We start from the raw sequence: 18,553 nt of genomic DNA, 5'->3' as shown, positions 1-18,553 counted from the left end.
GCTCAAGTACAGATGTATTCCTGCCCTCCCACCCCTGATGGTAATGCTTTTTTTACTCAGTCCTACAGCCTCCAATATACTGTACATATTTGCCAGAAAATGGTTACGGTGCAGGTGCGATCGCTACTGCTGGATATACTGCCACCTCTGGACCAGGCAGTAGTTCCAGGGTTCCCTTCACAGGACAGTTATATCCCAAAAAAAAGGGTGCATGTGTAGCTTGCATGCTGAGTATCAATTATGCCTAGCAAACTTCAGCGCAATTGTGTCCGGTTTGCAATGAAAACTGGGAGTTGGCAGAGGGTCCATCAGCGCAACAACGGGGCCCTCGTCCCTACAGGATTTATATACCTGCTGATACATATCTGGGAGTCGGGGAAGGCTCATATACAGACAGTTGGTCGACTTGGCCAAATCAGCAGTTTTAATCTGCTGTTTATGCTCAGCTTAAGAAGTGTTGGTTATCCCAGTAAGGGGGTTTGTTGTTGGGAATGAGTACAGAAAGCCTACAAAAAAGCTTATTTTCAGGAAAGCATTGAGACTACTGGGAAAAAATGCATTACTCCCTCTTAATGACGCAGATTAGCACTGAATTATTAAACCCTTAGCAAGGAATGTATGTCTCTCCAGGACTATGGTACGTTATAGGCCCTAAACCCACTCCGTATAAACCAGCTATAAAAGCACTGATGCTCTGGTATAAAAGTAAGGACACACAAATATAACTGACACTATAGGAGGAGGATGCAATAAGGAACATATGCTGGTGTCACATGGTGCTGAGAGCTGATTCAGGGATTTGCCATGCAGAGACAGGTAAGTTATCAGTAGTAGGGTAACTAGTAGGGCTGGCGAGTTAACAACCTCATAAAGTTAGAAACCCCATCCTTGTGTAAGCCAATTATTCAGCAGTTACTCATGAACAGAAGGGGTAGGTGCGCCTCTAAGTACAGTATGGGGTATATTTATGTAACCTCTATTTCAGCCCAGTAGCTGCCTTCCCGGACTAGTACCAGTAGAACATGGGTTACACTGTACTCTCTCACCCAGAATGAGCCTTCGCTAAGTGGAAGAGGAAGGTGAGGGTGTTGTGCGACTACACCTCTCTTGCTGATATACAGAATAAACAGGGGGCGCCGGAGGTTCTTGCAAACAACAAAATGATTAGAAGTGATTAAGAGGCCAGTGGTACAGGCAACACCCCATACAGAGTGTAACCCACACTGACACTCCCCTGAGCACAGACTGGCAGGAATCTCACTGCCCCTCTGCCACACCCCGCAGTGGATCCCCTCAGGGAATTCTCTATCCTGATTCCCTAGTCACTGGGATCCCTACAGGCAAATCTGCAAGCCCTATGTTTGAGCTCAGAACTGCTCTTTCTAGCTCAGCCCTAACTGCCTTACAGCCCTAGAGGGTACTATACAGGGAGCTACACCTGCCTCTATCTAATGCCTCATTCACTGGGCCCTGTTCCCTGACTTCACTGGGCCCCAGCTCTGGGCTCACAGCAGCACCCACCCTGTCCCTCAGTTGGAAGCAAACAGGAAGGTGCCACTCCTTTCCCAGGACTATACTAAAGTGAGGCAGGAAGTGGTCACCATCCCTGCTAGCCAATAGCACACATATGTTACTGAACTCACTTAGATACATTCCCTTCTGCCCAGCAACTAAGGGAACTGAACCTGCAGGGATTTAACCCTATGGGTCCCTACATACTTTTTAAGGAAAAAGCTCTGCAGTTTTTCCACCTCATGCCATGTGTTTCTTTTTTATTCCTATGGGACAGGGGGAAATGGTGTCTTCCCCCACTTTTCTCTCCATTACACTCCAACAGATGTCAGACACAAACAGAACAAGCTCAGAGTGTTAGACGAGTTTAATAATTGTAATAATAAAGGGGCAGTAGTGTAAGTTAGGGCTAATAATTGTGATAGAAGGGGGCAGTAGCTATAGGGCTAATTTCCCACAGAGTGATTTAGTTGCCTGCAAAACATCTCTGCAACTAACTGCTCTGACATGCCTATTCACCTGTAACAAAGGCAATTATTGGTGGAAAGGCCACTGGTACATAGTTAGAACTCACTTATAACTGACTGCCTTTTCTCTATATTTGTATTTTATATGTAGGAGTTGCTATAATGTTTTCCTTAGGTAGTACAGTATGAGGGTATAGCACATTTGCATCTGATCCCGCCATTTCAACTATATAAAAGGAGTATTTTTAGAAAAAAATGGGGTGTGTTAATTGGGGCGTGGCCACAAAAGTGGGCGTGGTCAAAAAATTGTCCCTCTTTTCGGTTTTCAAATGTTGGGAGGTATGGCATAAACAGAGGCGGTAATTGATAAGAGGGGCACTAGTACTAATAGTAATAAAGATAACAGTGCCAGTAGTAACCCAGAGGGAGGCCGACTTGGGGAAAGAGCTGTGGCGCCAAAACCTTTTTGAATGCGGTGACATCTCAGGAAGTGATGTCACCACACCCGCTTGCACCCGGAAGTGAAGTCATTGTGCATTTGTTCGCCTGAAGTTGCTAAATGATCACAGAAATTGGCAGAGTTGACCTCTTTGGTAATCTATAAGCAGTTTCATATCTAACTGGAACAAACAAATTAAGCCTCATTTACACTCATGAACACGTAAGTGTTAATACTTAAATATGTGTAAATTTTGCGTATATTGCTGCTATTTATTAAAGGTACCTGTGCCCAAACACACTCCTTGCACTCCAGTATAGTTTGCCCTAAGCACCAATGTGCCCACCCAGGCTGTTCTGACAAATGGGGAGTAAGTGCCCCTATAGATACTGGGGAACCCAGAAGCTACTGCCACCCAGAATGTGCTGGAAATTCCAGGGTTCCTACAGGGGTTCAGTCACACACTTACTGGGAGATCCCAATTTTAAAAACATTAGCTGCAAATTGCACCTGGTTTGTGGAAATGTGCACTCACAATTGCATTCATTTTGGCACATTTCATGCAATGGGGGCTGGTGCACCTCCCTGTGTGACCGCAATTAGGTTGGAAATTTTGGGTTATAACACTGCATTGTGGGTAAAAACCAATCTATTCACTTTGTGTGCTACACTGCATTTATCAAAGCATTTTATTATATACATTTTATCTGCTTGGTTACTTGAGATGTTACCATACCGCCCTCTGCTGGCGTAAAGTACAAATAATTTCACACGAACATCACCAAGAGTTGTTACGATACCAAATGGAGGCAAAACCGAATTGCTGTAGTAATGACGATTATGTAGAACACTTATAGATTTTATATAAAAGATTTGAGCATGAAACATTAATTCAGCTGTGGAAACAAGCAGAGAATGTCTCAAGTGAATCCCTACTGAGACCCAAAGGAAGGAAGCTGATGAATAACAACAAGCTGATACCCTTTGTCGCTGATAATAATGTTACAGCAGGTAAAATAAGAACAATTATCAGCAAACACTGACATAGCATTACTGAAGATCCAATACTGAGCCCGTATGTAGGGAATAGACCAACCATTTACCTCGAAAAACCGGGGCATTAAGAAGCATTCTGAACCCTTCAAACAATTGAATAATGGAGAAAAGGCCAAATAATCTAACACTCATACAACTCTAAAGGGCACCAGTTAATTCCATAGTAAGTGGTGCAAAATGTGCCCTTTAATACCCCCAAGTAGTTTTTCCTTAACAGACCTGGGTCTACCAACACCAAGGGGCAAATTTATCAAAGTACGACTGGATCCAAATGGGAATAATTCATATTTTTTCTAAGTTTTAGAACTGTGCGTGTTTTCTGCAATTTTTTTGTTAATTTCCGTGACTTTTTCGTACTTTGCAACAATTTGTGCGACAAAATCATATTTGTCGCAACGAGTACGAAAGTTTCATTATTAATTCAAGCTTCAGTATGGTGACTTTCCTTGGGCCGGGTTGGAGCTGCAGAGTGCCATTGAGCCCTATGGGAGGCTTTCCTTGGGCCGGGTTGGAGCTGCAGAGTGCCATTGAGCCCTATGGGAGGCTTTCCTTGGGCCAGGTTGGAGCTGCAGAGTGCCATTGAGCCCTATGGGAGACTTTCCTTGGGCCAGGTTGGAGCTGCAGAGTGCCATTGAGCCCTATGGGAGACTTTCCTTGGGCCAGGTTGGAGCTGCAGAGTGCCATTGAGCCCTATGGGAGACTTTCCTTGGGCCGTGTTGGAGCTGCAGAGTGCCATTGAGCCCTATGGGAGACTTTCCTTGGGCCGGGTTGGAGCTGCAGAGTGCCATTGAGCCCTATGGGAGACTTTCCTTGGGCCGGGTTGGAGCTGCAGAGTGCCATTGAGCCCTATGGGAGACTTTCCTTGGGCCGGGTTGGAGCTGCAGAGTGCCATTGAGCCCTATGGGAGACTTTCCTTGGGCCGGGTTGGAGCTGCAGGGTGCCATTGAGCCCTATGGGAGACTTTCCTTGGGCCGGGTTGGAGCTGCAGAGTGCCATTGAGCCCTATGGGAGACTTTCCTTGGGCCGGGTTGGAGCTGCAGAGTGCCATTGAGCCCTATGGGAGACTTTCCTTGGGCTGGGTTGGGTTGGAGCTGCAGAGTGCCATTGAGCCCTATGGGAGACTTTCCTTGGGCCGGGTTGGAGCTGCAGAGTGCCATTGAGCCCTATGGGAGACTTTCCTTGGGCCGGGTTGGAGCTGCAGAGTGCCATTGAGCCCTATGGGAGACTTTCCTTGGGCCGGGTTGGAGCTGCAGAGTGCCATTGAGCCCTATGGGAGACTTTCCTTGGGCCGGGTTGGAGCTGCAGAGTGCCATTGAGCCCTATGGGAGACTTTCCTTGGGCCGGGTTGGAGCTGCAGAGTGCCATTGAGCCCTATGGGAGACTTTCCTTGGGCCGGGTTGGAGCTGCAGAGTGCCATTGAGCCCTATGGGAGACTTTCCTTGGGCCGGGTTGGAGCTGCAGAGTGCCATTGAGCCCTATGGGAGACTTGAGTGCCATTGAGCCCTATGGGAGACTTTCCTTGGGCCAGGTTGGAGCTGCAGAGTGCCATTGAGCCCTATGGGAGACTTTCCTTGGGCCGGGTTGGAGCTGCAGAGTGCCATTGAGCCCTATGGGAGGCTTTCCTTGGGCCGGGTTGGAGCTGCAGAGTGCCATTGAGCCCTATGGGAGACTTTCCTTGGGCCGGGTTGGAGCTGCAGAGTGCCATTGAGCCCTATGGGAGGCTTTCCTTGGGCTGGGTTGGAGCTGCAGAGTGCCATTGAGCCCTATGGGAGACTTTCCTTGGGCCAGGTTGGAGCTGCAGAGTGCCATTGAGCCCTATGGGAGACTTTCCTTGGGCCGGGTTGGAGCTGCAGAGTGCCATTGAGCCCTATGGGAGACTTTCCTTGGGCTGAGTTGGAGCTGCAGAGTGCCATTGAGCCCTATGGGAGACTTTCCTTGGGCCGGGTTGGAGCTGCAGAGTGCCATTGAGCCCTATGGGAGACTTTCCTTGGGCCGGGTTGGAGCTGCAGAGTGCCAAAATTCGGACTTTGATAAATGGGCCCCCAAATGTATTTACTAACTGCAAAACCACACACATTATTTATGCCTTAATCTGCCCTTGTGAGTTACTGTATGTGGGCAGAACTGTAAGATCGCAGAATTGCAGAACATGAAAAGAACATGGGAAAAATAAAGAAGGATCACCGTGTAGCTACTCCCTATTCACAAGCACCCAATAGTGACCAGGCCCAGACTGGCAATCAAAACAGACCCAAACAAACGGTGCCAAAAGCAGCACAAGCACCGCTCCTGCTCCTCAAACATATACAATTTTCCCAAATACCCCAGAACAAAATGGGGAAAACACTCCGCCTGTTACGGAAGGAAAACTTAAAGAATTACTAAATGTGTTGTGCATTACATTACAGTCTGACGCGAAACAATCCCTGTCAGATATCAAAACAGAGATAAGGGGGTTGGGAGAAAGAATTGTAACCCCTATTTGGCTGTAAAACAGGCAGCGCCAGCTAGAATAGGTTTAGAGCATGGAGTACAAAGGACTCAATCCCTCAGATGGGCTTTCGCTAAGGGAAATATCCCGGGGTGTAGTGCAACTACAACTCACTGTTGTTGTGTGCAGAGTAAAATAGCAAATAATGGACGCCAGAAGGTTCTTGCTGATGAACAAATGATAACTTGGTTTATTGTCCCAGACAATTAGTGCACAGGGTTAGATCATACTCCCAAATGCAAAAAATACAGTAGCACACTCTGAGGGCAACAAGAGAGGATGCACAATGGTTTATCCCACCTCTTTTCGCAACTGGGCAGGGTAAGCACAGCACCACTATAGAGGGCAGTCTGGATAGATACAGTACCTCCTCAGGTTGAATACGTACTAGCCCAGGGGTGGCCAATACGTTGATCGCGGTCCACCAGTCGATCCCCCAAGGATTCCTGGTGGACCACGATCAAGCCGGCAAATGCGGAAATGCTCCGTGAATGCGTACGTACGCTGCACTTCCACATTCCACTGTACTAGCCTGTATCCTATGTCTAACCGTGGCCCTATGCTAAGGCAACAGTGCCTGTATGGAAGGATACTTCCAGCTAACCTCCTGGTTGGAGCCAGTAATTGCTCTTGCTTCCTTGCCTAACTGCCTCACTTTCCTAGAAAGTGCTCTATGGAGTGTAACTGTCTATCTGGTCCTCATTCATGGGGTCCCTGTCCCCCGACTTCTCTAGAGTGCAGATGGATACTCTAGAGTAGGAATGGCTTTACTGGGGCCCTGTTCATCCCAGGCTCAGTGGACCTTCAACTGAGACACAGAGGCAGCCAAAGAGGAAGCTCCACCCCTTTGCTAAACACTATATTGGAGTGCAAAGGGTGGAGTTAACCTGTAAACCAATAAGGCACATATGCAAAACTATAACTGTATACATGGGTCCAGTAACAGCATAAACTAGGAAGTTATAGGGTTTAAAGCCATAGGGGCATGTTAACCCTAGGGGTTCCTACAGAATTGCTCATTTAGAGAACAAGGCAGAGGAAACAGTCACTGCTCATAATCAAGTAGCTGACATTTGTACTACTCTTGGAAGATAGATCTCGCAGAAATAACATACGTTACAGAGCTATTCCTGAGGATATTAAAGGGCAAGACTTGATTTTTTTTCCTCAAAACTCTAACTTCCACAGTATTGCCACAAGCTCCAGAGCATTTATTAATCTTTGATCGTGCATATGGTCTGCCAAAGCCACGGAATGCTCACGGATGCAGAAAAAGCATTTGATAGAATACACCATGAATTAATAAAAAAGGGTTTATTTAAATGAGGTTGTTATAACTCCACTATACATGCTATTTCTGTATTACATCATAACCCTACAGCTAGAAATACCAACGAGGGTTTTCTGTTTCTAACGGTACACGTCAAGGATGCCCCCTCTCCCCACTGATTTTTAACTTGGTAATAGAAATCTTAGCTCAGAAAATTAGAGATACAGGCGAATTGTCTGGTATTCAAATTGGTGCTAAAGATCATCGTATAGGTTTATATGCTGATGTATGTATGTACGTACGTACGGTATATCTTTATTTATAAAGCGCTACTTATGTATGCAGCGCTGTACAGTAGAATAGATTAATACAAACAGGGGATTATCAAGATAATAATAGATAAATACAAAGTATAACAATAAATACAAATAAATACAAGATAAATACAGTTGCAATAAGTTATAGTACTATCTAATCCCAAAGACAGATTGTCTATTACAAGAATTTGGAGACATTTCTTACTATAAAATAAATGAGAATAAATCACAAGCTATGATGTTTAACATACCACTTAAAGATTAATCTCCAGATCAATCCCAACTAAGATATAATTACCCCTTATTGGGGGCAGAACAGTCCTATTGGGTTTATTCAATGGTTAAATGATTCCCTTTTCTCTGTAATAATAAAACAGTACCTGTACTTGATCCCAACTAAGATATAATTACCCCTTATTGGGGGCAGAACAGCCCTATTGGGTTTATTTCATGGTTAAATGATTCCCTTTTCTCTGTAATAATAAAACAGTACCTGTACTTGATCCCAACTAAGATATAATTACCCCTTATTGGGGGCAGAACAGCCCTATTGGGTTTATTTCATGGTTAAATGATTCCGTTTTCTCTGTAATAATAAAACAGTACCTGTACTTGATCCCAACTAAGATATAATTACCCCTTATTGGGGGCAGAACAGCCCTATTGGGTTTATTTAGTGGTTAAATGATTCCCTTTTCTCTGTAATAATAAAACAGTACCTGTACTTGATCCCAACTAAGATATAATTACCCCTTATTGGGGGCAGAACAGCCCTATTGGGTTTATTTCATGGTTAAATGATTCCCCTTTCTCTGTAATAATAAAACAGTACCTGTACTTGATCCCAACTAAGATATAATTACCCCTTATTGGGGACAGAACAGCCCTATTGGGTTTATTTCATGTTTCAATGATTTTTAGCAGACTTAAGTTATAGAGATCCAGATTACAGAAAGATCCCTTATCCAGAAACCCCCAGGACCCGAGCATTCTGGATAACAGGTCCCATACCTGTAGTAATTTTTCAATTATCAAACACAGTCAGACTTTTAATTGCCAGGAACTGGAAAAAACAGGAGGTCCCAAACATTTCCCAGCTTTTGAGAGAAGTTAGCAGTAATATAGAATATGAAATGGCAATTCCAAGAAATATTTCGGAAAGAACATTCATACAGGAAGTGCAAAAAATATGGAAGAACATTTCTGCAAACATCAAAAAAAGTTACATGCATCAAAAAAGACGCGTTTCGCAAAATTTTCCCTTGCAATAAGGATGTAACAAGTATGAATGGCTAAATTTTTATCAGATATGCAGTTTTTCTGCCATTTTCTCATACAGGAACACACAATGAAAGTTCAGTGTGATTTTAATGTATATCAATACAATTTTAACTGCAATAAATGTTGCTAATGTAGGGACCCATAGGATTAAGCTCCCTATGGCTTTAAACCCTACCTCTTCACATATTCTACTGTTGCTATGAGTCCTATGTATCTAGTTTGCACTATACTTTATACCCTATTGGTTATTTTGGTTGTTCACGCCCCCTGCAGACTGATATAGTGTCTAGCAAGGAGGTGTGGCTTCCTCTTTGGCTGCCTCTGTGTCTCAGGAACAGTTCCACTGAGCCTGGGAGCAGAACTAGGCCCCAGTAAAGCCTTATTGCCCCAAAGTGTTACCATCCATTCTGGTGAAGTCGGGGACAGGGCCCCGTGAACGAGGACTAGTAAGATAGTTACTCTTGTTGAGCACTCTCTAGGAGAGTGAGGTAGAGAGGGAAGGAAGCAAGGGCAGTTTTCCAGCCCCACCAAGGAAAGTAGCAGGAAGTATTTCTTCCATACAGGCACTGTTGCCCCAGCATAGGGCCACGGTTAAGACATAGGAGACAGGCAGTACCTAAACCCTGTTCCACAGTCGGCTGTAGGACTCTCAAGCTAGGGGTTATCAACCTGAGGTATCTATCTTGACTGCATTTACCCTGCCCAGACGCCTAAAAGAGGTGGGATAAACCGGTGTGCATCCTCTCTTGTTATCCTTAGAGTACTACTATCATTTAACATCTGTACTGCATTTGTGAGTATAACCCTGCGTTAACATTTGTCTCTGACAATAAACCTGTTCATAGTTCAACTGCAAGAACCTTCTGGCGTCCATCTTTGCTAATCTGCACTACACACAGCTACAGTGAGTTGTAGTTCCACTACACCCTTGCTCCGCAGGTCTCTTCCACCTAGCGAAGACCCATCCTGTTTAAGAGAGTCGCATGTAACCAAATAGGGGTTACACTTATATGTACCTACAGTATATCATGTTTTCCTGTTTGATTAACCAAACTCTAAAGGAATCATATGGAATTAAGTAATTGGCAACTTACATGCCATTAAACAAGCGTTTGCATCCGTATTGGTACATCCCGTGCAATTGTGACAACGCAGTGTAACCTGTGGCATCTTTTAAACTTACACTTATTCTTTTTACACTAATACAAAAACACCACATTGTTGCTACAAGACATGGGGATATATAAAGTGCCCTTTGCACCATGGGCCAAAGTTGCTTAAGAGACTAATGAATGTATTTTATACGGGGTACAAGGTACAGGCCAATTCTATAGAACCTTATTGCCTGCAGTAATTCCTTTCTAATATAGGTTCGGGGGGCACAGACTTTGATTAGAAAAGGAGCTGCGTTTACCCACGATAATCTCAATAGTGATTTATCATCAGCCGCCACTTGGAAAAGGGTGGCACCATAAACTCTATATTGTTTAAAGGACAAGGAAAGCCTAATTCACTGGCAATTTGTAAAATACTGTTTTAGATGGCTAATTCCAGGCTTTGTGGCTCAACTGCTTTCTCTCCCTAGGGCTAACTGACATGCAGAGAGAGCTGTTGAGCTGAGAGCCTGCTATTAACTGTCTAAAACTGCAAATAACTCAGAAAGCACTAAAAGTAATGGGGACATTAGATCCCCTTTAATACTGTAACACTGTAAGTAGGTTAGCATCTGGCTTCCTAATGGCTGAGTGTACAGAGCCCATTGTGATGTCACAGCCAGGAGAGAGGACCAGTCTGTTGAGACCATTGTGATGTCATAGACAGCAGAGATGATGTTGATGTTACTCGCTCATCTGCTTTGTCATTTGACTGTTGAGCGCTGGTGGTAACACATCAGTCACTCAGCTTTTATAACTTTCTTGATTTTTTTTCAAAACTTTTTATTATTACTTCAAAAATATTCTAATGTCAAAAGAAGAAAAACATATTGAGACAAACATTAATGAAAAAGAAGAGATGAAAGAAGAAAAGCAGAGAAATGCAGATGAACATGCCGGTAAAAGGACGACCGGCCGGATCTTGGTTCTGTTCTTCATTGGGCTCCTTGCTGCCTGCTATTATATATTTGTGGTGGAGCTCTGCATATTGACAGTAGAGGTATTAGAGGCAAAGGTGACCTTCCTGGTGATTTTCCACCTTTTGTACCTCCTGTGCCTGTGGTGCTATCTCCGCACTGTTATAACCCCTCCTGCTGTCCCTCCTGCCAAATTCCGCCTATCGGAAGCCGACAAGCAGCTGTACCTGAGCGATGAGAGGCTGGAAGTGTTGCAGGAGATCGTCGTCCGTATGGCTAAAGACTTGCCTATATATACGAGAGAAATTAGCTACTGTCCGAAATGCCAAGTGCTAAAGCCAGACAGGTGCCACCATTGCCCAATATGTGACATCTGTGTACTGAAACTGGATCATCACTGCGTATTTCTAAACAACTGTGTGGGATTTACCAACTACAAGTTCTTCCTCCAGTGCGTGGTGTATGCGCTGCTATTGTGCCTATTCAGTTGCGCAGTGTCGCTTTATTGCTCCATACTATTCTGGACTCATCGGGTGCCGGACACCAACTCCAAAATCCCTATCATTGGGCTGTTTGTTGTTACTGCACTCTTCTCTCTATTCTTATTCCTATTTGCCATTGCCCATTTCACGCTGGCTATAAAGAATGTAACTGCTAGGGAGAATTCTGATGACTTAGAGATTGATCCCTATGACTTGGGCTGCAGTAAGAATTTGAGACAAGTGTTTGGAAATGAAAAGAGATATTGGTTCCTCCCAATCTTCAGCAGCTTGGGAGACGGCTCCTCATTCCCAATGGGTGATGCCGCAGAGGACATAGAGAAAAATGCTGGTATTAACTGACAGATACAGAACAACAGTGTCCCAAAGCAGATCTGAGGGACTTATGTTGAATAATTATTTGTTCCGTTTTGCCTCTGATAACAAATTATGAAGTCAAGCAGATTGTTATCCTGCCCTCACCTGGAGCACTGGGTGCTAAAGGGTAAGGCAAGAGACTGGAAAGAACAAAGCAGAAATAGAGAATACACTCAAGCAAAGCATGGACTTTAAGCATGTTTTATTTTCATATGCAAATGCTTGTAATGGTTGTTAAATAGAATTGTAATGAATAAATTGCAATAAACTTGAATCAGTGTGTCCTTGTTGTGTTATTCCCTGTAAGTGGAGTCAAACCCTAGAGGAAGACGTAACCCTTTGGTAGTTATGATTGTACTAAAGGAGGAGCCCCACAGGTTGCCTATCCAAGGCTAAAGAGTAACTATTCCTGCAGCGCTATACTAGGGCTATATTTCCTAGTCATTTATGGGGTAACTAAACCTACAATCTGCTTTGTTATAAGAAGCTCAGTCAGTAGTTATTATATCACAGCCAATTGGGCAAAGTCAGCGTAGTTCCACTTGGAAGAATACAGAGAATATAGTAGAAAAAGAAATGTAATAACAAAGGGAAAGAGTCAGTTCCACTAGAATGGCAATTGGGTGACCTATACTGATAATATAAACTAAGTGGAAGAGGAAAATTATCAGTTGGAATTAGGGTCGCCATCTTTTGGGTCTCTTCTCGGCTAGGGCAGGGGGGGCAGGTCTAAGAAGGGGAGGGTCCATGATGTTGGGGATGGAGTTGTGATGTAAACAAGGTCTGATTTTGACATTGGTGGGCCATTCATAAAATGTCAATCTGTGGGTTTAGGCAAATGCCAGAGGGGCTGTTGTAAGATGCCATGGACAGTGACTATTTATTGGGCTGGTGGGGGCTGTTTGGGCCTCTGTGTACATGAAATTCCAGGGCCTATTTTGAATCCCAGTCCATGCGGTGTGTATATGTTGAGTTCCATACCCTGGTGCCACTGTATCCGGTACAGGGTATAATTACATTTCTTTTCAGCAAAATAACTGGCAGTGATCAATATACTTGCTATTAAATGAGCTACAATTGAAATGGCAGATCAGTATTTATAAATGTTAAAATATAAAAGAAGCAAACAGTCCTCTATAAGGGGGGTAAAGCATTTTGCAGCCTGTAAGGGTGTCTTTGTGTCCCTGGGGGTCAGTGGACACTTCCCAATGGATTCTGAGCACTGACACATTGAGGGCTGGATGATGTTTCAGTTCTTAGGGAAACTGCGATGCCATTGGAGGGTTCTCTCTTTGTTCAGGATAATAGTCAGTCAAGAAAGTGAAATGCGTTATTTTTTAATAAGGGCGTTACTAAAGGCAAGATACCAACATCTGCAGATTGCCCATAGGGCAATAATAAAATGCAGCCAATAGGAAGAGACCAATTGAGTAGGTGGCCTAACCAGTAAAATACTATCCGAGTCTGGGACCAGTAATGAAATGTCACAACTCCGCCCCCAAACTGTCATAACTCAGCCCATGAACCATCATGATAGGGACTCTGCTCCCTATCTGCCCCACCCCCTGGGTCATTGATTGGTAGACCCTGAAGAGAAAGGTGGCGCCCCCTTGAGCATTAGAATATAATGTGGAATATGTTGTTTGTTCTGCCATCAAAAAGGATATTAACTGGTGTATCTGTCGTTTTTTACACATTCCAAGCAAACAAATAGCATTGGCACTCAAGAGCTTCAAATGGGACTAGCCCTTAAAATTTATTTATTGCGGAAAAAACATGCAACGTTTCGAGGCAGAACTGCCCCTTTGTCAAGCATGACAAAGGGGCAGTTCTGCCTCGAAACGTTGCATGTTTTTTCCGCAATAAATAAATTTTAAGGGCTAGTCCCATTTGAAGCTCTTGAGTGCCACTGCTATTTGTTTGCTTGGAATCTGTGGAGGGGGTGCCGATCCCCCTAGGCATTGTGCACCGAGCGGTAATTACTTTGGAGAGCTAAGGGTGTGCGGGTTAAGGTTGAATTTGGACACTTGGTTTTTTACACATTCGCCTAGACAGTTTTTTTTGTGTTTTTCTCAACATAACTGTGGTATATAAAACTAAAGTGTGCCAAAATTACTATAATTATCTTTATATGTTTCTGATTACATTTTAGCGGGCGCAGCAACAGAAAAACACTTCAGCGCCCGCTAATGACTTTTATGTCATCACTCGAATCCAACATAATGGTGCAGACTGGCTGGTCTGTCTGTCCTGTGAGCAATCTCAGATATCTTAATCAAGAAACTGGTGAGATCAAAGCGATTGTTAATCAAATTAATTACTGAAGTTTCTCCCTGTAACACCGTTGCGGATTGCACATTTATCATGTATTGTTTTTCAAGTCGGATAATGTATTTGTGCCTGTAACTTTTAACGGCGGGGAACACCCTGTGCAGCTGGGCTATTAATTATACGGTAATTATAATAGACTGATTGTAACGGCGTCTGGACCTTCCAGGCAGCACCATTCATTAGTAAACTGTAAATGAGTGAGATCTCTCTGGCACTCTTTGCCGGGCACCTATACACCCTACTGCAGGGCACTCCATCAATTAATACTGTGCCCTGGGTGAGACCATTTGCTCAGTTTGAGTTACGGTACAAACCATTCTATATCTATAATAGGAGGAGGCAGGGGAAATAATAACAAACCATAGCGGCGACAGACATGGCAGCACAGACCCGTGGCACCCGTATTCCATTAAACTAAAAGCTACTAAGTGACTAATATTCCTCCAGCTGAAGCCTCATTAAAGGCTGAATTGTAATAACCACATTAATTACTTTAAAGGGAAATCAGTTCACCAAGACTAATAAGGCTGTGAGTTTTTTTTATATCTTATTTTAAAAACACTTCAATCTACAAACAGTTTGTCTCCTTATGGCATAATCTTTGTATGGTTTATTGTAGCCCCAAGGAAGTTCCTGGTCATTGGTGAAAACCAACACCCATTATGGCGGCTTAAACATCAGAGGAAGTGAATACAGTGCCCTCATTTGGGTCATATAATTGTCTCCTTTCCATTTGACTATTACGATATTATCCTCATTCTTAACATAGGAAATGTAACCTTCCTCTACTGTGTAATGTGTAACCCAGTGATCCCCAACCAGTGGCTCAGGGGCAACATGTTGCTCCCCAACCCCTTGGATGTTGCTCCCAGTGACCTCAAAGTAGGTGCTTATTTTTGAATTCCTGGCTTGGGGGCAAGTTTGGTTGGATAAAAAACAGGGGTACTGCTAAACAGAGTCTCTCCTATAGGCTACCAGTCCACATAGGGGCAACTAAATAAAAAAAAAGACATATGTCCATCACGTTAAACCATAATGCCTATATACAGTATAACCTGCCTAACTGCTAGTTGATCCAGAGGAAGGCAAAAACCCCATCTGAAGCCTCTCTAATTTGCCTCAGAGGGGAAAAAATTCCTTCCTGACTCCAAGATGGCAATCGGACCATTCCCTGGATCAACTTGTACCAAGAACTGGCATGCACAGTAAATATCAGGACATTAAAGTCACAAACTTTGCTTTACTGCCCATGCGTGCCATTGGGACAGAGCGGAGGGGCTCAGGTGCATGAGAAAGATAGCAGCGTGTACATAGAGTACATAGAGAGAAATGCTGCTATTGTCACACAAGACTCATGAAGCAGAGCATTTCTATTATTTCTGCAGTCAGTTATGAGGAGGTTGATGGGATTCCGACAGTGGATGCTGCCACTTCTCCAAAGAGATCTAAGGGGACTTTTCTGGAGATAAATAATTGTACAAGATTTTCATTTTCTACAATACCAAGAAGATCCTTCTGTGTCCCACCCCAACACCTAGGGGCTGATTTACTAAGACACGAATTCCGACCGAATTGGAAGAATTCCGATTGGAAAACGAACATTTTGCGACTTTTTCGTATTTTTTGCGATTTTTTCGGCGCCTTTACGACTTTTCGGAAATTATCGCGACTTTTTCATTACCAATACGATTTGCGCGAAAAAACGCGAGTTTTTCGTAGCCATTCCGAAAGTTGCGATTTTTTCGTAGCGTTAAAACTTGTGCGAAAAGTTGCGCTTTTTTCGTAGCGTTAAAACTTAAAAGGCGCGACGTTTCGCGCAAGTTTTAACACTACGAAAAAATCGCAACTTTTTGCGCAAGTTTTAACGCTACGAAAAAATTGCATCTTTCGGAATGGCTACGAAAAACTCGCGTTTTTTCACAAAAATCGTATTGGTAATGAAAAAGTCGCGATAATTTTCCAAAAAAATCGCAAAATACCGATCATTACGAAAAAAACGCAATCGGACGCATTCGGCCCGTTCGTGGGTTAGTAAATGTGCCCCCTAGTCTAGGGTACTGGGGCCGGAACCTTCTCCTCCTCCCTCCGGTGGAGGAAAAGTTGAACTTTATAAGAGGGAATAGGACTGCAAAATAGCACTACTCTTAATACGTCTTTATATATTGTTATATATACGTGTATACATATGTACAGTAAATGAAGCGCACTCCAAGGGAAGCACAGTGTATAGCTTCATCATTGGGCCAGACCAGCACCTCCATACTCCATACTAGGGACAACTGACTTGATGTGCTTATAGGCTGCCCAAACTGATATCATACAATAGCAGTCAGTTGGCCTGTATAAAAGCAGGGTGAGAAACAGCCGACCCACTCTGCTCAGCCCACTCCTGTGTCTGCCCCAACATGCGCTGCGTCGGGCTATATGCAGACTCACGGAGCGGATTTCAGCACAAAATCAGTATGCTTCAGTATGCACAATTGATTTTCAAGCAAAAACTTAAAATTAATTTTAATTAGCCAGTAAGGAAAAAGCTCCTGCCGGGGAATAAATCATGTATAACTACATTCTGGCAAAAAGAACCTGTTATACGTATTTGGTAAATGAGCCAGTGCTCCTGGGTTCTGTATAATAAGAAGCAGGTATTGCCAGGCTGGGCAGTGGGTAAGGGGGCTATTTACTGATGATTCCATAATTTGTAATATTGAAAAAAAACATAAGCTCCTATAAGAGTTGGCTCATTGCAGGAACCACTATGGTGCTACTATTGTGTCACTGAAGGAAGAGGAATCCCTCTTTTATGTCCCTGGCAGCAGCCAGTACAAGATGGCCGTATGTGTGTATAACTTTATTTATAAAGGCTACTAGGATACACAGTGCTGTACAATCTGACAACATAAAAAAGTGCATACAAAAAAATTATAGCAAACAAATAAGTATAAATATACAGCAATTAAGTGCTATATGATAAAGGACACTGTAGGAAAGAATCCCCAGGGTTGGGCTGGGCCAGTAGGACACCAGGGAAAAACCCTACCGACCCAGGCCCAATCTCTGCCCTATAGAGCTTACACTCTAAATGGATGGATAACATACAGGCACATGTAAAAGAAGATAGGGTACTAATGCCTGTCCTCGGCTTAGGGGCTTGAGGTCCTAATGGAACCCTAGAATTTAAGGCTGACTTTGCATTCTCTCGCGTTTTCATGTGTATATCGACTACATGTGCCTGCACCCGAGCGTATTCCATTCATTCGGGTGCAGGCACAAGTAGCAGGCGTAGGGCTGAATATTCGCCAAGCGTTTTTCCACTTGCCGAATATTTCAGCCCTACGCCTGGTGTGGCATCAGCCTAAGGCTAAAAGGGGATATGACTTTGTTAACCCTCTAAGTATAGGTGGGCAAGTGGTATAGGTGTAGGGTTGTCTCTCATGCCCGGAAACTCTGGGCAGGGAGGTGGGGTGTGACTTCAGGGGGAGGCGGGTCACCCCACCACGGGGGCGGAGCTATAATGTGATGATCAGCGAATGGCCAATTACCGCGTCAATCTTAGAGAATCCTGCCTGGTTTTCCAAAACTGGGGTGATGCAGCCAAACGTTAGTGCAAACTGGCAGCAGCAGTCTTTGTCTCCCTTTGTCTTATACAGATAGGTCAGTGCCCCCTCCTCACAGGTGCAATGCTTACCTGAGGTCTGGCAACCAATCAGAAATAAACTTTTGGTCCAGACCATTATTAAAGCCAAATACTGGGGATTTTCTTGCACCCACCCACAAAGCACCATCTGTCCATCCGTCACCATATCAGGGATCCCATTATATATTCTGTAGCACCAGATGATTGCTCAGGAGAGAAACACATCCCAGCGCAGTAAATTATAACTGTATTTATATTCACAGAGGAAAAAGAACAGAGAGTACCGTTTTCATCATCATCCCATAAATCCACCGTTGCACTAAGGAAACCTTGGATGGCAGTCAGAAAACATATCACTGAAAAAAATACCTTTTTTTTGTAGGGTTTGATGACAGAATAGCAGTAATTAAATACAAATCTTGAATGCGCTGGCAGAACAAAACACAATGTATTGCTGATGGGAGGAAAATAAAAATGCAGGCAAGCGAAAGTGTCGGGCTTTTAACTGCACTCTGTGTATCTGGCAGCAAAGTGCCGTCTGATGCTCCCAACGATAATGTTACACCGAGGAATTGATCTGATAACAAATAGCAGCTCTCTGCTATACCTGTACATTGAGTCTAGAACAGGAAATCACTTCAGTGCAGAACTTTGCCTTGACTACTGAAGGGGGTGAAATATCCTTAGTAATATTATATTTAAAGGGGAACCCCACACAACACAGAAACCCCTAATATACCATATAAATAATAATAATAATAATAATAAATACATTTTTATATGCTGAAATCCAGCTGCAAAACAGTTCATCTCTTTCTGCATCATTT

The 18,553-nt window shown here is 43.7% G+C and overlaps 1 protein-coding gene and 1 pseudogene across 1 annotated transcript in view; one reads left to right on the top strand and one right to left on the bottom strand.

Annotated features, from left to right (window-relative positions):
- The window catches only part of adgrf1 (adhesion G protein-coupled receptor F1), a 182,356-nt gene that overhangs the window by 159,736 nt on the left and 4,067 nt on the right, over positions 1–18,553 (bottom strand).
- LOC116411001 lies at positions 10,796–11,867 on the top strand (annotated as a pseudogene).

The sequence above is a fragment of the Xenopus tropicalis genome, chromosome 5, assembly GCF_000004195.4.
Source record: "Xenopus tropicalis strain Nigerian chromosome 5, UCB_Xtro_10.0, whole genome shotgun sequence".
Lineage (NCBI taxonomy): Eukaryota > Metazoa > Chordata > Amphibia > Anura > Pipidae > Xenopus > Xenopus tropicalis.
Note: the sequence above shows the minus strand (reverse complement) of the source record. Positions and strands in the feature narration are given on the sequence as shown.